Source organism: Erpetoichthys calabaricus, chromosome 3, assembly GCF_900747795.2.
Source record: "Erpetoichthys calabaricus chromosome 3, fErpCal1.3, whole genome shotgun sequence".
In the NCBI taxonomy this organism is placed as follows: Eukaryota; Metazoa; Chordata; class Cladistia; order Polypteriformes; family Polypteridae; genus Erpetoichthys; species Erpetoichthys calabaricus.
Window position 1 is genome coordinate 303,015,826 of NC_041396.2, and position 21,895 is coordinate 303,037,720.

General features: G+C 39.6%; 1 protein-coding gene across 1 annotated transcript in view; it reads right to left on the minus strand.

Annotated features, from left to right (window-relative positions):
- tegt (testis enhanced gene transcript (BAX inhibitor 1)) overlaps positions 1–21,651 on the minus strand; it is a 40,279-nt gene extending 18,628 nt beyond the window's left edge. The window contains exon 1 of the mRNA XM_028798614.2: positions 21,512–21,651. The gene's annotated coding sequence lies outside the window, so the exon portion shown is untranslated. The remainder of the gene's footprint in view (positions 1–21,511) is intronic.
- Positions 21,652–21,895: the final 244 nt, after the last annotated feature.

A 21,895-nucleotide genomic window follows, 5' to 3' on the forward strand; every position in this document is an offset into this window, starting at 1 on the left:
ACTCGCAGCGTAGCGTGGGGCGTGGAAGTATGGCTGAAACGGTTTCCGGGCATTTCTCCCCTGTGCAGTGTGCGAGCGAGTGAGGAGAGAGAGAGAGAGAGAGAGAAAGCCGGTACGTTAGAGTGACCGAGAGCAGGCTCGAAGGCAATGTGTTCCTGTGGTGTAGCGGGTCCATAGCTCCCCTTCAAAAGGCCATTTTTAATCAGGCGACTGACATTAGTGGAGTCAGGCACAGAGAAGGTCAGCTGCTGAGAGAGCGTCTCGACTGTTGCAGGGCCTGCATCGGTGAAGCAGGTGAGACGTTAATGAAAAAGAGGCACAGGGCTTATTGGTTTTTAAAGACTGCTTTCTTCATTGTGTTTTAACCTCAGTTTTAAAGGATTGTTTTAAGGATCCCATGGGATACCCCTCGCAAACTGTTTTACACGCTGCATACAGCCATTCACACCCGCGAGAAACATGCCTCTATGAACAGTCAATGTGGCTCGGAGATGCATGTGGACTCTAGCACAGACGAACATAAATGACGCCATATTTTCTGAGTCGTCGCGTCCAAGTTGGTGGGCATGGCTCTGCGAATTGTCGTCGTATGCAATGGTCTTAGACTTGGTGGGCGTGGCTGTCTTGCGTGCTTTCCATGGGTGTCTACTTGTCGACGGCTTAGTGAATTATACAGTATATATAGATGGAGGCTTGGGACTTCAAGATTATCATGTTTCAGGTCTAGCCAAAAGTAACAATGAATTAACAATCAACCAGACCATGAGAACTTACTGGTTGTCCGAAATATTTGACTGATGCAATATTTTACATAAGGCAGCCAATGTGGCACTATAAATTCAAAGGAATTTCAAAGAAGAATTAGGAGGAAGGAGAGAGAAATGACTGCCAAAGAGAAGACCACTTGGTCAGACTTTGCCCCCTCTACTCTCAAGTATCACACAAGTTTTAAGAAAAAAACTACAGTTCCTGCTACAAAGCTTGCTGCGTGACCCTGATTTAAATCGTTCAGGTTGCACACTTTCACATCTTGATTGAAATGGTTTGAGTATTGCTTTACTGAATCTGTTCCGATGTTTACTGACATTTAGCAATGACCAATGATTGTTAATGAAACAAACGGTGTCCATTTAGGTTACGTACTGTCAGGGGTAGCGGTTAACCCTAGTCCATGGCAAGACCTCGAAGCTGAGGTAGCCGGCCTCGGCTAGTGCTGAGATATTCCTGCTTTGTATTTGTATTTATCCATGTGGAGTGAATGTTAAATAGGAAAGTTTGCTTTGCAGTGTGTGAATCTAGGTTAACTATTTAGGCATTTCCAGTATAAACCTATCCACCAATATAAAAAAAGAACCTCAGAGTATAAAATGCCTTTCGTGGACACTTTTACACCACAAAACAGTGTGTCATGTCAGAATGCACATGTCTGACTACCTCCTTCTGCTACTAATTGTGTGTGCCTTTAAAGGTCCCACTTCCTCTTTAGTTGTGGGTGTTGACTACTGATAGCAGCTTTGTACAGATGCAGCATTGTGAAAGCAACCGAGTGTAATTTGTCAGGGCTGTCCACACTTCACTGTATCTTAGAAAATAACACCCTGATCTTACAGCTTGAAAATTATCTGGCAAAGGTATGATATGCAATGTGGAAAACAAAGTTTCTTTCATGATTAACATATCAATGAAGCAGAAGCACACTGCATATGTTCTGCGAGACAATATTTGTTCATACATTATGCAAACAAGGCCTTGAAGTGCTGCCTGGAGCTTCCATAAACACAAGCTGCAAACAGCCTTTTTTTAACAAAGACATGCAAACATTTCATGAGGAGTTTGCAGGAAGTTAGATAACCAAAGAGAATTTAAGGTAAAATCAAAAGGATACTAAGGCATAAAAAAATTATTGTATTTGTGAACCAAGGATGCTTTGGTTATTTAATTTCCGACTGTGTCTCATGGCCTATTCAGCAGGTTCAGGGTTTAGTTCAGGCATGGAAGCATATTCTGCAACACAGCCATTTACAACTTAAAATGGAGCCTTTGTGTGCTAGTTTGTATTTGTGGTCAGGTGTACTGTTACTGCGCTTTGCTCTCATACTGTCTTGGAAGGAAAGATGGCAAGAAACTCAAAAGGTTTGTAAAACTATCTTGAAAAAGCACTACATCTGACCCTAGAAAATTGGTCCTCTCAGATTTCCAAACCAAGGATCTATTCTGAAAATTCCATTGGTTAACTCTAAAACGTTGGTCCTTTTCCTAGCATTATGACTGCACCCTAGCCAGGGCACTGAATAATAGAGGAGTCTTGAACATTAAAAGCCCAAAAAGCAAATACATTTTAACCATTACTGGAAATGACGACCGACACCACATTCATCCTGATAGAGAAAGCAAGACTCATGGTAAGGTTAACAGGGAGCTTCCATTGTTAGTCCATAATAAAAGTTTAAATACTGGAGCTGCAAAATCTGCATCTTGACGTTTTTCATCACATAAGGAGGCCAAAAGGGCTGCCCACAATAATTAAGCTTAGTTTAAGCCTACCTGAAATACTTAAAATTACAATCATGCACAAATGCTAACAACATCATTAAAGCCTGTTTATACTTAGTGAGGGTCATCATCAGTCATGGCACGTGGACCCTTGTGTTGGCGACTGTGTGCCTCCAGAATTCGTACAGTCCTGTGTGAATTGACCATGTAGGCGTCATTCATTAAAACATTGACTCATTCGAGGAAAATCTATGTGGAGTACATTCCGACCTTGAAAGCATGGAAATATGACCGAATGTGCACAATGTCATGGCAAGAAATCTTCAGGACCCTGGGCAAAGATGAGCAGGTGTACAGACAGAAATGGAAATATCTTCAAGATTAATATGTAAATGCAAAGAAAAAAATTTGAGAGAAAAGCTGGGGGACTCAGCAACTGTGTGGTGTTGCACAATGAATGCTTGTAGAATAAACAGACCAGAGTGTGCAGCTGTGTGTGCCAGAGTATAAATGGGTCTTTAGAGAAGATCTTGGATGAACTGGTTTTAGTTAAGGCTCTGACATTTAATTTGATTTGCTCTTTGTTGCTGAAGTGAGTCTATCACTATGCCTACATTGAAAGAGGCCTTGGAAATTCAAAACTAATGTTCTTGAAGTCTTGAAAGGGACTTAAAAATCACTCTGAACAACTGGAAATGCATCACTCCACTATCCGGAAGGTTATGTACAAGTGAAGAAGATTTCAACTGGTTAGTTGTTCAGGTTAAGCAGTCCAGCAAGAGAACAGAATGCAAGACGCTGGAAAAAAAAAAAAAAGTCTCTAAGAAGCCACAGAAGACCTACAGGTATCTCTTGACACATAGATTCATACATTCTGACATCATATCATTATCCAAACAATTGGAAATCAACCATTCCACTGTCCAGAAGGTCATCTACAAGTAAAGAAGATTTCAGACAACTGCCAACTTGTTCAGGTGAGCCTACTCCAGCAAGTTCACCCACGATCAGAATGTGAGATACAGAAAGATGCCTCTAAGAAGCACCACAAGACAGGGAGCTCTTTGCCACTTTTGAGGTCAGAATGCATGAATCTCTCATTAGAAAGCGGCTGCACAAATGAAATATACGTGAGAGGTGTATAAGGAGGAAATCAGAAAAATCAGGGCAAGTCTAAACTTTAACCATGAACATGTGGACCAAGACCAGGCCTTCTGGAACCACGTGCCGTGGACAGAAGAGGCAAAGACTAGAGTTACTTGGCCACAGAACCAGAAAACATGTTTGTCAAAAGCAAACAAAGCACTTGACCAATAATAACCTGATACAAGCTGTAGAGCATGGCTGCTGAGATGTTATTGTTTGGGTCTGCTTTGCTGCATCAGGGCCTTTGTTATTGTCAGTTTTGATTTTAGTAAATACAAAAAAAACCAAAGTAAACAAAAGAAATACAGTTACCTCATGCTGAAGTGGAATTCTATCTTCCAGAAGACAAGATTATTTAAAACCACCATGCTACCTAACTGCTGTAGCATCAAATTCACGCCAATGTTTGCAAAGAAACTAGATCAGTGCTTCCCAAACTCGGTCCTGGGGACCCCCTGTGGCTGCAGGTTTTTGTTCCAAACAGCTTCTGTTTTTAATTGGACTCCTGGGCTAACTAAGTGAACTGTTCTTTCCCAAGTTCTGTGTTTTGGGAACAATATAGAAATTAGAAAACTAAGTTTGGTTTAAAAAAAAAAAAAAAAAAAAAAAAAAAATTTATATATACAAGGGGGCTCTGCCCCCTGCTTGCTTCGCTCTGCTGCTTGTGTATGGGGGAGCGGATGTACAATTTAAACAGATTTTTATTCTCATGGGAATTGTTACATATGCATAATAGACCTAACTATTTCACATTACAGCGAGTAATTAACCATAGTAAAACTTAATAAATTGAAAGAAAATGATTTCATGTTGCGTTAGAGGTATTCGTTGCGTTATATGTTTTCGTTCTGTTTGGCTTTGAAATTAACATGCAAATACTTTTTAAACTTACACCGACTGTAAAACTTCAGTAAAAAACAATATTTGGAATTAGATTTGTCAATATCACATTGAATTTTGATTCCGTATTTGGAGTTACATCGTGACAACGCAACGTATAACTGCCCAAGAGTATTGTTTGTTTCTCTCTAATAAATAGACTTTTTCGAATGTTTGTCCCTGTGATGTTAATTGTCATAGCAAAAGCTATTCTAATGGGAAACCATAAATGTTTTAATACGAAATGCATATCAAGATCTCCTTTGGTGTCTAATGTTATCCCTTGTTAAAATTTTACATGTCAGAAATTTTCGGCCAATTTTGAATACAACTAATCTTATCCTATTGCACAGCCCATCACTCCGACACAAAATTACACAATAACATTACAACACATCCTTTTTTCAACAGTATTTTGGCCGGAGGAAGACCGCACGGTGTTAACGGTTGTAGATATTTTACAGGATATTGTAAGTTGATGTTTTCATCTTCCGCACCATCACCACCAACTGTTTCAGCAGAGTCTATTGATACACATTTAACCAATTTGCCATGTAACCAATCAAAAATTTTCGCATTAATTTGTTTGACTAGGTGCTAGGAATGCCCGTGTACTCATTTCTTCTGTTGATTGCCCGTGTACTCATTTCTTCTATTGATAACCCTTCGGGATGAAATTCTTCAATAAGATTTGGACACAAGTCTTCTTTTATTGGGAACTTAAAGAGAAGAAAACATAAAAAAATTTATAAGGGCTGAGAGCGCAGGAGCTGTGTCTGACAAAAGCATTCACATGAATGAGAGGTGAGAGGATCACGGGCATGGGCCGTTAACCAGGAATGGCTGAGAGGAGGGCGAGACTTGAAAAAATCTCTTGGCAATAGTCTCGTCTCTAGATTTTCTATATACACACACACACATGACATTCGTAGTCTGAATCACAATCTGATTGTATGGGTGGTTACCTACCAGGAAATGCTTGTGGTTGGTCTGCAAGTCGGCCCAGAATTAGGGCGAAACACGTGTCGCATACTCTTTGCATTATTTGACAGTAAACTATGCAACATTATATATTTTTTTTAATGTACTAAGCAGTTACATGGAAATAATGTATTTTTTCTTTTTAACGATATTTTCATCTTGATTTTTATTCTACTTTTCCAGCTATTCTAATTGTTTAATCCATTATTTACTAATTAGCGGGCCTGATGCTAAAGTAGTTGCAGGCTTTCATAATTCAGTGTTTGCCTGGATGTCGGCTGTTCGTTTTTAATTGTCATTAATAAGATGCAATGAAGGGGGAAAAACTGCACAGAGAAAGGGCAAAATAGAATGAAATCAACAAAAGAGAGTTAAGCATTTAAATCTACAGCAAAAGCAGAAATATTTTTAAATGTCTTATAAATGTAAAAATCATGCTGCCGTGCTTTTCTGAAAGTAGAATAAAGAGAAAAAAAAAATACCAGCTAATTAAATGAGTGTTATCAGGTGTAGATCTTTACAGACATTAATTCCTTTAGCTGGGTAACTCCATATTACATTTCCTAGTAGGAGGTCCATAAAAAGTAATCATTTTTCCACTGTGATAACAAATGTGTAAAGCACAAGTATATAAACTCAATATAGTGAGAAACACACTTATTAAATGTTCTCCAAAATGACCATAAGTGATGTAAGAACTGTAAAATTCTGCATTACAATGGATTCAATGAAGAGATCATATCAATAACGAAACGATACATTGCGATTGCTACCGTTGGGTCATTTTTTTTAGCCAAGCACATAAAACGGCTTGCACTTTAAATTCTGCAGGCAGAGGCCATTTCCCACATTTTTCAGGGCTGAATGTGTAACGGGCTGTGTAGGAATTTTAAAAAAATGACAGTGTTTAAGCAATCACGTGAGATTTTGTCTGGGTATAATACTGTATATGTATTACAGGCAGTGCAAAGTGTGCCTGGTTCCTCTTTGCCTGATCATGTTACTTTACACATACAGAGAATCCAGTTTTTGTGAAGGGCTGGTTTTCGAGTGTCACCTTCCTTTGAAAGTTACATATTTCATTTGCGTCTTAAAGAACAATGCAGGAGTCATAAGCACTTTATGGTTTGTAGACATAATACCCACAAAAAAGTTAAAATATTAAAAATAATGAAATATAAAACATACATGCAGCAACTAGAACTTTTAACTTGCATTTGAGAATTTTATACACAGTATTACTTATTTTTAATATGAATATTTGAACTTTGATTCTTTGCTAATTTGACAATCCTAGTTGTTACAGAATTTGGCATACTAGGTGACTGGTTGTTGAATTATGAGCTGGCTATTCTCCATTTGTAATATTTATAAACCACACTTTGAGATAATAAACTCTTGGATGTAAATTACTGAACTCTTAAGTGGTTTTGCCATTTTACACATGCTTCATTACAGTTGACACATTTCATATCTTAAAGACATTTTTAAGCCTCAGTTTCAGAAATGTGCCATGATAAATCTGCTGCCAATATCGGATAGGATTGCTGGCCTGCTGCCATACTGGCACTTCTACTTTCTTTACACAAATGTCTTGCGACAGCATTCTTGGAACAGGAAAGTTTTCCCAGAAAGGCTTTTGTATTTTTAAAGTCTACAGGTATGGTTAGTTACACAGTCCTTTTGTGCAATTCTGATGTGCTTTCACAGCACACACTGTGCTACCTGCTACCACTCAAATCAAAATAAACATACCTGAAGTATTAACATCACAGAGCTTTCCAAGTATCATATTTCACTTCTCTTAATCATGGACACAATGAGCTGAAACTGAAATACCTGTGATCTCATAATTCAAATACACTTTTAAAAAGGGAAAGAAAAACCCAAGCTAAAATTATCCAGGGTCGGGAGAAAAATGCGAAATCAAGGACAAAAGTAATAACGAGACTACTAGTCTTCCACTCTTTTTTATCTCTTTTGCCCTTATGTATGCAACAATTCTAAAACAAATATGAGGTTAGAAAAGCAATTTTCCTCATTTTGTGCCCTGGAAAGGAATAATATGCCTGTGGATGTGTGTGTGTTTATGTATACAAACAACATTGGGCCCTTGAGCAAGGCCCTAGTACGTCCTAATAACTGAGCCTGCCCTTTTAATTAGCTTGTTGATTGGGTGGGCCTCTCTCCTGAAGTGATGTTATGAGCCCAGCACACCACACTGGCCATCACAGAGATACAGAAGATGTGAATGATGTCAGTATCCACATTAATGGAATGCAGTTTGCCAAGAAGAAAAACCCTGCTCTGCCCTTTCTTACATGTTCCTCTGTGTTATGAGACCAGTCAAACCGGTCACTGACGTGCATCTGCACACACCATAGTGTATAACAACTTGGCGTACCATAAAGTTTATATCCAAACAATTTACAGATCTGCACAAGCAAATACATTTAACTTCCTCTGCCCAAAGGCATCTCACTATGGCACAACAATGGTGCAATGCCACAGGGGAGCGTCCATGTTCATTTGACCTTGCCTTTTACTAGACTAAGGGCATTGAAAATCTGCAATGTGCACTTTAGTCATATCTGAATTGTTTGTCATTTTAAACCGAGGAGCAGATGGACAAATCAAAAGGAAAAATGTGCTCTTGTATTAATCATGAAGGAGGGCACTGTATTCAAAAAGTGTCGCATGCAGAATCAGTACACAAAACTGAATTAAAACAAAACTAAACAATTCTTTGAATAGTGCAAACATCACAGCTCACAACTTAATCTCAGAGCTTGTGCCTCCAAGAAAAGTTGGAATTTAGTAGAGCACTAAAGTAGAAGAAAATTAAAGGAAAGGATAGGCATGGAAAGACTGAGGCCATGTCATACAAAATATATTGTTTAAAGAGAGTCACTGATGTTAAACTAGGACATTTATGTACAGTGCTCTCCATAATGTTTAGGACAAAGACATACGGTATGACCTAAATGTATGCAAATCTGCTTAAATGAAGGTCTGTAATGTGCATTTTCATTGAATTGTTTGATTTGTAATTTTAAACTGTGGAGTAGAGGGGGAAATCGGTGTGTCTTTTTCTCTGACATCATGGAGGGCACTGTACATAGTTACAAAAAGGAAAGCTTAAGGGAAAAAGCTTGACATAATAAAAATATCACTGGAGGTTGACAGTAAGGACAGCCTTATTTATAACTAGTTGTCCCCTGTGGCTCCCCCCGCATAGTAGTGAAACAGGACAAACTTGAAAAGGGAAAAAAAAAAAAAAATCAACAAACAAACTGGTATCGCTAGCTAAGTGGAGGCAAGGTACGCTCCAAAGCGTCACGACAGATTTGCACGGAGACTTGCGAGTGAGTGAGGGCCCTGCTCTGCTCCCCACTCCTGATGTAACGTCACGCTGCCCCCTCCCCTCAGCCCACAGCCTGTCTCTCGGATTTGTGCGAATATATTGCTCCTACAAGTGAACCATAATACTTAGTGCAATGACAGAAGTTGCAAAATTAACCGCAATGGTCAAGCAAATTATAGAAAAAACCCGATTTAAATTCGTTAAGTAGTTCTCCCGTGAAAAGCGGACAGACATACAGACGTTGGATTATATATACTAAAATTCCCCGTGCATGCTAAATTTAAAAAGGGAATACCCCCAACCTCAAACCCAGATTTAGACTTATTTTCTTAATATCAATATTCAAAACTAACTCTCAAACTTATATGACAGCTAACTACCCACCCCCATCGTGGCAGAGAGGAATCTTAAAGAAAGGTAAAGGATTTAAAACAAGCACATTTTTTGTTCTTCGGTGATAATTGTTTAACATGATTCATATTAGCACTGCATTAAGTACAAGATCAATGGATTTCATTATGTATTTATTTACGTTAGAAGATAGGACAGCTGAACAGAAAAATATAGGAACAAATAAAGGCAACACATTTTTTCCCCTGTAGCCCAGAAGAGCATGCTTTTCCATTTAGCTGCCAAAAGCACAACCTGGCTCTTACTTCTCAGAGTTGGGTGCTAAAGGCCGTTTAGTTAATGTGTTGTCTGCAGTGAGCCAAGGCTTGGAAATCCATCATACTGACATGATGTTCAGCTGGGCTAGATGAACAAAATGAGGTCTTTGTGAAGAAAACAAGCAACCATGCAGTTAGTCTGGATAGTTAGCTACTAGCAATCTGAACAAACACCCCACAGCTGAATGGACACAGAAATGCTGGCAATTCGTCAAAAAGTGATATCACAGGTACAAAGAACGAGCAGACTGGCATCTTCTGTGCTTAAAGAATCTATTTAACTTCTCTAGTTAGGGGACAGTAGAATGATTCAGATTTACATGGATACAAAACATTACCCAATTAGTTTAAAATATTTTGTTTTATTAACATCAGCTAAAAGTCAAATTGTAAAATAAAAATCGACTTCGATAGTAAATGGCTGCATTGAAAGCAGTTTATCTACTGCTAGGACTCTTTTCTAATATGTTGCCAACATCGAGGCAGCAGAGAGTATGTTTTGATCTTCAACAATTTTGTTCTGTAAGCTCCTTACGGATCAGCTGGTTTCGGACTACCCTTGAATTATTGCCTAGGTTTTAGGATCTACAGACATTGAGGTTTAAGTTTAGCTCACAGACTACATGACCTGCAGTTCACATGGGAGAGGTCAGTTCTAAACATAGTTTACAGCCTAATCCTTGCGATTCCAGTTCATTCTTTGGCAGTACTAATTTTGGGGTGAAATTTAGGAAGGCAAGATGCCCATGTCAGAGGGGAGATCAGGCAAACCAGAACTGCAGCCAGAAGCCTTCATTCATTATGGAGGAGAACTTTTTGTTCAAGGTTGGCTCCATCTAAAAGGCTTGCCAAATACAGGTGCCGACTATTTTTTTTTTTTAATCCTCCAAAGGGAAATGGTCTTTTCACACGACTTTTGGGGGTCACAACACAGGGTAAGGCAGTGTACAGCGCTACTGGGGCCATTTTCAGGTTAAGGGCATTGCTCAAGGGCCCAATGGAGAAGGATCCCTTCTGGTAGCAATGGGATTTGAACTGACAACCTTCCAGATATCAGCACAAATCCTTCGCCACAGTGCCACTACACCGCCTATAACCTCCAACTCAAGGTTAATCCACTTATGCATTGAAATAACCACAGGCGCAAATGACTGCATGGTACAAAAACCTGACTGACATTAAAAGGCGAGCGATTAACAGAAAAGGATTGAATTTGGATTTGTCTTCAAGTTTACTCCAAGCATAAATGCAAGCAAATGCATTTCAAAACAACTGAAAATATTACAGTGCAATTCACTGAATGCTTCCAGAATATAAAACTATGCAAATGTGATTATTTATAAAGAGACAAACTTGGAGGGGTTGAATCATATATTAAGCTATGCAAAAGCTGCTTATAATGATGGAATAACACGAGAAAATATGACAGGTAATTTTACAGCAAAAACTAGTTAAATGTAATGTTATGCATTGCTCAGTGTGAACCCATAATGCCATCTTGGCTGAGCAATCTGCACGCTTACTCAGATTTCACCTGATAAGGCTTGCATAAATATGTTTTTTGCTGATGGCCACTGTCTTATCAGTTTCAGAATCAAAGTTCAAAATCCAGATTTGTCACACTCCACTCAGCAAAACATAGCAGCCTTTTTAAACAGAGCAAAGAAAGCTGGAATTGTCTGAGCACATGTCCACCCATTTTCTCAGTGCAACCAATGCAATTCTACATGTTCCAAAAAAACTCTACGCAACTTCCCCTTCCCTGGACAGGGGCATAAAAATCCAAAAACATCCAAAGTTACTAAAAATGTCAAAACAGGTTATTGAAAAGAAAACCAACCTCTTACATTTATGCCAAATGTTTTTGCTTTAAAGGATTTGCCAAATAAAACAGTAATTGTACCTTCCAATTTTAAACAATTCTCCTTTCAAACCATTTACTCTCACTTGAGATTTTCCATTATAAGTGAAGTCAAACAAAATGACACCTTTTATAGCCTAACTAAAAAGATTACAATAAGCAAGCTTTCGAGGCAACTCAGGCCCCTTCCTCAAGTAAGAAGCAATCGGTATCTTACACGATTACCTTGTTAACATAATTCATTGAAGAATATTGATGACATCTTGCCTGAACAAGGGGATCCAGAGTTGCCTGAAAAGCTTCCATATTGTAATCTTTTTAGTTAGCCAATAAAAGGGGTCATTTTGCTTGACTTCTCACTACATTCATAATGGCTAACACGGTACAACACCCTAGTACTACATTATAAGTTAACAAATATTAAATGATATGCACAATATTTCTCAGACGAAAACTACAGCTAATGAAAATTTTGTACAAAAGAACTAGAGATTGAAGAGCCATTTTAAGTATTGCTGGCGAGTCCTTACAAAGCATTTTAAGAGAATACAAGTAAAATCAGCTAAAAAATACCTAAGTGATTAAGATGGACTACGGAGACAGAATGCTCATTACTAATGTGTGCATTCCAAATACAGCTGTGGTCAAGTCAGAAAGACATGCAGTTTAGGTGAACTTGAGATCCTAAACTGGCCCTAGTGTGTGGCTGGACGGGGGGTGTGTGTGTGTGTGTGTTAACCCTGTGATGAACTGATGCCCTGTCCAGGGTGTGTTCCTGCCTTGCACCCTATGCTAGCTGAGATAGTCCTGATCAGGGTTGTGGGAGTCTGCTGGAGCCTAAGCGGGTTGGAAAATGACCGACTGCCTACCTGACTTGGTGATTTGTGAATCTGTCAAGACTACTGGAAAAAGTCAAATATGCAACCATATTACTTTGTAAACAGAGGTTACTAACAAGAGCAAAAAAGTACCAATTAGATAAAAATCAATGCGATTTTATTGTGCCAATTTTTAATAGGGAGAGCTAAAAGTGAAAAGCAGTGTTTCAGGTAGTTAAAATGGCCAAGTTCCCACACATAACCAAAAATCACAACACTTGTCAGAAATTTAAAAGCCCCCGACAGATTCTTTCCTGCTGCTGGCCAGGTAATGCAAGACACAAGTTGCCTGGCCGGAAATATGGTACTTACTACACTACCAAATGTTATAAAATAAATACAGGCATGCATCATAAAGACTAGTGCAGGCAAGATACAAACACATAATTTGGAACCATTACATGATGTAAATCAGGCATGTCAAACTCACTACCATTGGTGGGCCGCTTCGACTGCCATACGTGCATCAGCGGGCTGCACTGTAACAAATACTTTTATACAAAGTTACTGTAGCTTTCGTTCCAATAATGAAAACTTTAAAAAATGTAACACTTAAAAGTTTAAAGAAAAGCAATTTATTTCCATGCAGTCTCCATACAACAGTGTAGAATTAGAGTCTTAACCTCTTAGCTAGGTCCTTATTATATTGCTAGGCTCACCCTCCTTTTAAGGCGACCGACTTTTATCCTCAATTTGTGTGCGCTCCATGTGTACATCAGGCATGTAAGTGTAGGGAATGAGAACATCAAAGTGCCCATTCATAACATCTCCCAAAAACCTAAGTTTTTTATATCCCCTCGAGTGCCTGTCCAAACTTGGAGTGTAGGACTCCATAATAATATACTTGAAACTCATAGGGGAACAACTCTCCCGCTGCCATTAGCTCAGAAATGGTACCATAAGTTTGAGACTTTGACATTTCAGTGAGATACTGAAGCTCATTTGTATAAGAGATTCCTGACGGCATCATTGTAAATAGCTGAAACCTTGACCAATTACTTAAAACATGTTGTACAATGTCAGCCCGAATCTGTACCGCTAAAGACGGAGTTTCATGCACTAAATAAGCTGTAGATGAGAATAAGCAAGCACCATCTCCCCTGATATTTACTACGCGGTGAGGCATTTGTACTCCATCAACATTAATTATTTCCAGAGACATCCATCCATCCATTTTCCAACCCGCTGAATCCAAACACAGGGTCACGGGGGTCTGCTGGAGCCAATCCCAGCCAACACAGGGCACAAGGCAGGGAACCAATCCTGGGTAGGGTGCCAACCCACCGCAGGGCACACACACACACACACCCACACCCACACACCAAGCACACACTAGGGTCAATTTAGAATCACCAATCCACCTAACCTGCATGTCTTTGGACTGTGGGAGGAAACCGGAGCTCCCGGAGGAAACCCACGCAGACACGGGGAGAACATGCAAACTCCATGCAGGGTGGACCCGGGAAGCGAACCCGGGTCTCCCAACTGCGAGGCAGCAGCGCTACCACTGCGCCACCGTGCCGCCCTCCAGAGACATAATTTTGTCTATTTTTCCAGCGCATCACGCACAAAAGCAAGGGAACGATGGGAGCACCAGAACTCTGCTCACATCGCGTCGCTTCGTACCGCAAGCCGCAAGTAGTAAGTCTGTGATAAGCGGAAAACCACTACGCTTTGCACTCAGGGGACTGAAGGACAATCCCGACCGCTTTTATATAGTGTCTTGATGATTGATATTCATTATATTATATTCATTGCTTATATAGGAGCCTTACATGTGTGAGATTTATTTCTTTTGTCCCGACACTTGTCATCTCTTGTTAGTAACCAGTTCGTCAATATCAGGCTTGAAATCTTGTGCAGCTGCAACTTTTATGAGGGATGAAAGGTGCTCGATGGTAAGTCTTGAGTGATGTGGGGTTTTGGTAGCTTTCATTAACGAAAACAATTGCTCATAAAGGTAAGTGCTTCCGAAAATAGACAGTACTCTCGATGCCAACTTACAGATCTGCACATACGAGGGTGGCAGATAAGCATACAAGCCTGGCACACCAACTTCGTTGTATTTTGCCTTCAGAATAGAATCTGACTGCACTTCAATCAATTCCATTTGGATATTCTCAGGCGCATTCTCAACGTTGTAAGAGAACAGCGCAATGCCCTGTTTGTGTGAACTGAAATCATGAAAATGCTCACTGAATTCATGTTGGAAAACATATCCTCCAAAAATCAAATTTTACTTTACTAAGTTTACTTAAGTTTATATTGTAAAATAAGCCGATATGCAAAAAGCCACCTGACCTACACTAATTTTACAAACTCAAAATCACAAAAATATGTTAAGAAACAACTCACCAACTTCTCACGTCCACTTCATATCTTCAGCTGTAGTCTGCACTAACGGTTCGTTACAATACTAGCACAAAATTACATGAAACTAGAGCAAAAAAACGTGAAAATATGAGGGCTATTACTACTCGTGATGGTCAGTTCTGCCCAGTGGCCAGTCTCAGCAGACCAGTCAGTAGTGTAGCCTTAGCAGGGGTGGCTCTAGGCTCGTGGCAGCCCTGGGCAGAGAAAGAATCGGTGGCCCCTTCGCCTGGCAATGTCAATACGGTATCTTATGCACGGCGGATGGCCACATCCATTGCGGACACTGCATAGCTGCCTCGTGCTCATGACACGCTTCTATATACGTGTGTCTGTAACTGAAAACCATGATATTCTCATTACGGCAAAACATTATAATACTACATATAGCTTACTGCTCCGACTCTAGCGACATTTGTAAATACAGCATACTAATTAACAAGAAATAGAAAGTTTTTCGGCCACATTGCCGTCAGCTGTGTCGTTATTTTCTTTTTGTTTTATATTCAATATATACTGGCGTGGTGGCCCCCGGGGATTTGGCGGCACTGTGCAGGTGCACAGTTTGCACATGCCTAAGGCCACCCCTGCTGCAGCCTAGCACTTCAGTTGTGACGCTGCGGCTCATTAACTTTGGTCAAGGCTCGTGACTATACTAGCAGATGACGTTTCCGGTACCGTAATGCCATGGGAAAACACGCTTTTGTCAGAAGTAAGAAAAGTCAATAAGTAACACCAAAGATGCAGAATACTATTGTTTGTGATTGAATCAATCATTTTGTACAAGTTCAGTGCTAACTAGGATCTGTCATGCGGGCCACACAGATTTCTGTTGGGGGCCACGTGTTTGACATGCCTGATGTAAATCAAATGCGTGCATAAAACATGTATGGACAAGAATTATGACTGGTCTGTAATTTGAGCGGTAATTAATTTGGAACTTTGTCTTTCCTTATGTGAGATTTCTGAGACCCTGAGAACCCGCCAGCTGTGCTGTGCAGAGAAACTTTGTTAACACAGGCAGGGATCGCTTGTCCGTTGCCAAAGCAACCACAGGTTCACAGCATCACCTGATCGTTGAGGGGGAACAGCCTAACCTGGCCACTGACTTGGCCCAGTCATTCCTCGTTTGCCGTGTCTGTGTGTATGAAAGTGGTAGGTCCAGTTTGAATAAAGACTGACTGTTCCTGTTTTATTTGGAACAGAGTTGGTTTTCTTGAAGCCTTTGGAGTCCGCGCAATCTCTCAGGTGTAAGACAGTGCATCACATGTCACACTTATGTAAAACAGTCAAACAGAAAGAGAAAGATTGCATCACATTTACTGACTGGCAGACACAGAGTTCAACAAGGCAGGCAAGGTGTTGAATGCAATACATATAATGGAAACTCAAAAATAAGAGGAGACAAAAAACAAAAATGGTTGGAAAAATAGGAGAGCTATTACTTTAAGGTCCCAGCCACACTACTACAATCCTGTATAAAAACAGACGTATGTCTCAGTTTTCACCTTTTGTCAACACTATACTGGCATTTTCAACCAATGAAAATTTTTGAAACTACTCTCCAGAGAAGGAGACTTTTGAAAACACCAGCGCTGCACTTCAGTGTGGACCAGTGAAAACAAAGATCTTTGAGAACCCAGAATCCTTTGAGCTCTGGTTGGTCTGTGCTTATTACTTGGGTCTTTCCTGAATTAATCCTGCTCATTACAATGTCTCATTGCCTGACTGGTCACCCACCATTCACTGAAGAACAACATATTACAACATAGCAGGCATAAAAGAGCTGCTTTCCATGGTGCTTGTAGTGATGTTTACCTGTATGCATCTAAATTGTTTTTGTATGATTTTTGCAAAAATCTTAGTTAGGGACGCTACAATCAGGTTTTTTGAGGGAAATACTGATCACCGATTTCATGTTACTTGATCAGATGATTCCAATTTTTTCCACGTTTATCCCTTTAAAAAAAACTTTTTGCATGAATCTCCTGCGTAACCAGACACAAAGAAACCTTATGCCCTACAGTTACATAATTATTAATTTGTATAATTAATTAAACTATAGACCAAAAGTGTTAACTGTTCATTATTCATTAACAAAATGAAATTCTGTAGCCTTACTGTTCAATGACCATAAAAATACTAGAATAAAAATTTCCTTAAATTACATACTAATAAATCTGTACAAAAATATTTATCCATAACACATATGGCATAAAAGAAAGTTATTTTTTTCTACAATGTACCTATACGAGACAAGTCTTTCACCATTTTCTCCAACAATTTATATATATTATATACAATACAGACACACTTCCACAATCAATTAATTGGTATTGTCAATTAAGTGCTGGTATTTTTACATTTAAGCATTGTTTAAAGGTTATAATAATTTTTAAATCATTAACTGCACTACAACCTTTTTTTTTTTACTATTAAAGTATACATTTACTGTATTTATACAGGTGTGTTCTTTCTTCAGTGTATCAGCTAGACATAATTCTTAAGGTGGAATTATAAATATGAATTACCATTTTATTAATTTAGTACTGGTTTCTTACCGAAACATATACTGTATGAGACACAGCAACAAATAAGCACAGTACAAACCAAAATGTATCAAATGTTCATAACTGGTTTATCAAGAAGACACCAGAATAACAGGTTTATAAGTAAAAGATAGTCTTGTTAGCTTAACAGCAAAATGTATTGTTTAAATAACAATTTCATTTTTATTTTTTTCAAGTGAAATGCTGAGGCACTTAAAACAAGCTTGCGGTCCAAACTCAAACAGTATTCGTTTTAATTAAAAGGACAAAATAAAAAAGGTCTGAATTCATTAAAGTAGCTGCTCCGTTTGTTTAACTGCACACGATGACTTCTCCAATTCCTTTTTCTCAGTTTATTACTCCACTTTTTTTTAACATAATGGCTAATGTCCCAATGTCTCTTCTCTCTTGTGAAGCAAGCCTTGACTTGCTTTGTTTTACACTGCAGGAAGTCCACTGCAAAGTGACACGTAACACCTTATGTAAAGGACCACTAGAACTAAATTACCCTAAAGCCTAGAAAAGCAGGGGCTGAAAAGATTGTTTTTTGTTATTGGGCAATTTAATGATCAAGTCTCTTTTTATTGAAAAACTGGCCGATTTTGATCTGCGCCCGATTGACTGGAGCAGCTCTAATTGTAGTCAACTGACAACTCACACTGCACGATAAGAGTCGCCAGTTGCACGTGTACTCAAACTGCACAAGGACATTTGGTCTGATTGACAGGCCAGGATGTGGGCACCTAAACCATACACGTACAAAGCACGCTCACTGCAGTAGATGCACAATAAATTTTGGTAAATTTGATAGTGACATCAACAAATGGGCTAGAGAGACTGCTACAACAACATTTATTTATGTAGCACATTTTCATACAAATAATGTAGCTCAAAGTGCTTTACATGATGAAGAAAAATAAAGTAAGAATTCAAATAAGACAACATTAATTAACAGAGTGAGTAAGGTCCGATGGCCATGGCGGACAGAAAAAACAAAAAAACAAAAAAAAAAAAAAAAAAACTCCAGATGGCTGGAGAGAAAAAAATAAAATCTGTAGGGGTACCAGACCACGAGACCACCCAGCCCCCTCTGGGAATTCTACCTAACATAAATGAAACAGTCCTCTTCCAGTTCCCACTGGAAGGTCTTGATGACGACGGTCATGCAGACTTCTGGCTTTTAATCCATCAATGTAGGAACATCATGATGCTTAGATTAGGTGGTGGTGGCGCAGGTCGCTCAAACTAATATTTCTGATACAATAGAAACTCTTCCGATACTGTTCTGAAACTACCCTGTAAAATGACAGCCAACAAAGCCAAAATTCGAGCCAACTCTGGGGAAAGAAAGAAAGAGGAAAAAAAAAAAAAAGAAAAAAAAAAGAAAAAAAAAAAAGAGTGCAACTGCAAATCAGCCTTAAATTGTGTCAAAAATCACATGGTGTATGCCTATTTTGGACACCTATGCTGGGTGCATGCCCAGTGTAGGCAGACAATTTAATTACACCAATAACGGCACACTGCACATTAATACACTTGACTTGCAGCTTTCATTCTTTCTCTGTACGTTTAGCATTCGATTTCTCTGAGGTTGATGCGCTTGCTGCTTCCTGAGCAGCTCTTCTTTTCTCCACCCTAGCGGCCCGCTTCTTCTCTTCTTTCTACGGCATCTTTTCGCGTAAAACTGATTCAGTCAGTGTTTGTGTTGCAATTACTTTTCTTTAATTTTTCACTTAAGCTGGCACTTAAGTCTTCAATCTGTCTCAAGAATGGTTTAAGATATGAAGAGGAAGGGAAAGTGACGGCGAAGGTGGTAGGGATGAGAATGGCGCCCGTACGCATGCGCCACACGGCCGCTGCCGAGAGTCAATTCTACAATAAAATAAAATAAAGGAATAACCTTGGAGGTCAATCATCACCCCAAAAGCGGATAGTAGACATCACGTAGTGTATGCGTAACAAATTTCAGGTCAATAGGTTAAACCAGTGCTCCGCAACCGGTGTGCCTTGAGCCGATACAGGTGTGACGCGGTCAAATAAGACAATTTTCTAACTAAATAATATTTCAACGGTCCTCCTTAGAAACACAATAACGAGAATACGTGCAATGAAATATTCGCGTAAATAGCCTTTTAAAGGTTTCATAATTTTGTGTCATTTCTCTGAAATAATAAATCTCATCGCCTGTTGCCTACGACGTAGGCCCTACGTAGTCGCCAGACAACTCCGTAGTATGCTTTGATAGGCAGAGTGCTCCGTGTTCTCACCTAGATTCAATTCAAGCCGACGTATTAGTCGTGCTACGTCGCATTCACTCGTCTTGCGACAGTAGTTATCATTCATTACTATTTGTTGTGTTGCTGAATTGTGTATGGTTAACGTTCTTCGTGTGATTCATATTTAGTTTTATACCCCTTTAAATATGGATAAATTTTTACGTGGAAAAGATTCGTCTTCACGTACAGATGATGAAGAACCCAGCACAAGTGTTGCAAAAAAAAAAAAAGAAGATTGTGAAAAGGAAGTACAACGAAGACTACATTCGATATGGATTCTCGTGGTGTGGTGACAAAACGGCTCCAAAGCCACAATGCATCATTTGCGGCGATCAGCTATCAAACGAGGAATGGCACCCAGTAAACTAAATTGTCATCTAAATTCAAACCATCCCAGTTACGCCAAAAAAGACAAACAACTCTTGTGTTAATTAAAAATGATAAGCGGTCATGCTTAAAAGATCTTGACCAAGAACTTCGGGTTGTGCTGTCAAATATAGAGCCGAATATAAAACTTTTGTGTTCACTGAAACAAGCGCAGGTATCACATTAATCAGTCATTATGTTATAATAATTATTAAGATTGTATAAAAGTAAATATAGTATAGTTTTTATGTATGTATACTTATAATAAAAGAAAATTTATTGTCAAATTTGTGTATTAAATTAATATCTATATATCAGTGGTGTAGCTGGAGATCATGTTGCCCGGGGCGGTGAAAAATTTGACGCCCCAAAGCTGAAATAAATTTTTTTTTGCGCCTCCTCAAGGAACAAAAAAAAAAAAAAAAAAAAAAAAAGAAAAAGTACCGTGGTTTGGACGCCCCAAAATTGCTGGCGCTCGGAGAAAAACTCAGATTACAGAAAGAACTAGCTTCTCATTGTAAGGTTTGAGTAACATACTGTGAACAAGTACAACACTGCAGGATCAAGTGGCATTGCTATTTCAGAAGAATAAAAACAATATATACATTTGGAAGACAACTACACACAAAAATACATATAGATAAATATTTTTCAAACATTATCCTTGTGTGTTGCTCTCCGAGTAGCTTATTCGATTACCCTTGCTGTGAAAAAACACACTACAACAGTTTTAAACCCGTTTAATCCAGTTCAGAATGACAACGAGAAAATTCAAACAAAAGATCCAGACAAGTTACAAAGCGAAGTGAACGGAACAGCATTCCATTTGGCACAGACATGTGACACTAATCGGTTTTGCGCGAGTTGGCCTGCTCCTGTTATGGTGCTCGAGGGTCACTATCCACACATGACAGCCTAATTAATAACCGTCCAGGGGACTTGAAGGCCCCGCCTCCCTTTGGCACAGGGCCTCTGGTGCAAGGCCTGCATGATGAAACAAATGGAAACACACAATAGCGTGATGACTACGTCACTGGGGACCGGAGGGGCGGGACGTTGTCAGGGCAGCGGGGACACGTACCGAGTAAAGTGCGTGATCAGAATTTGTGCGACTCCCACGCTTGCAGACAGCAACACCCCCCTTCTTCGTCGAGCAATCGAAAGCGAAATGTTCAAAATTATACCATCAACCTCGAAATGCAGAGTAACACAACGGCATTTATGAGGGAAACCCCAAATATGAAAAAAGCCAATGTACGCGCACCTGAGTGTGACGGACTTGGGCCAGGCACTCGCAGACACCTCCGCCCCCCACCCACACACAAGACAGCTGGACGCGTACACACCGTCACGACAACCCCATCGTTTTAATGCCTCTCGGTGCACTTTAAAAAAAAAAAAACACCTACAGCATTCAATTTTGTAATTATTGCGATTTGTCACTCCGTCATCGCGCTCCTTTTGAATTTTACGACCGTTCGAAGAAAGTCGTCAAAGGCCGCATACATACACACTGCCCAGGAAGAGGAGGACGCCGGAAAGGTGTTGCGCAGTTCGCCACGAGCCAGCCGCGTCGTTAGTACAGACAGCTGTCATTTGCCTCCTAATTCAGGTGCAAACAACTGCGAGTTCCAACGACAATTCCTCGGGCATTCGGTAACGATACCACAGCACACTTACTTTCAACTCTTCCGACGTAGACGAGCCTCGAACGCTTCGCTTTTTCCGTCTCGAGCTTTCTTTTTTTCTCACTCGCTCAACGTTGTACGTGCTTATCGGCACGCCTCCCCCCGAACGTCGTGACGTACTGACGTCAGCAGGGTTCGCACGGGGCGAAGCGCAAGGCGTCGTCAAATGGGCGGTGCGCGCCGTGTACTTGTGCGTCTGTGCAGAAATGCTTACGGTTCTTGTAAGTTTTTTTTTTAAACTAATAACAAATTTAGAAAATTGCTGTTTAAAAAATTGCACCAGTATTACTTATTTAATAAAATGTTCCATGATGTAAGTGATGTTTGTATGTTCTGCAAAGGAGTCTATTGAACATTTATTTTTTCATAATGTTAT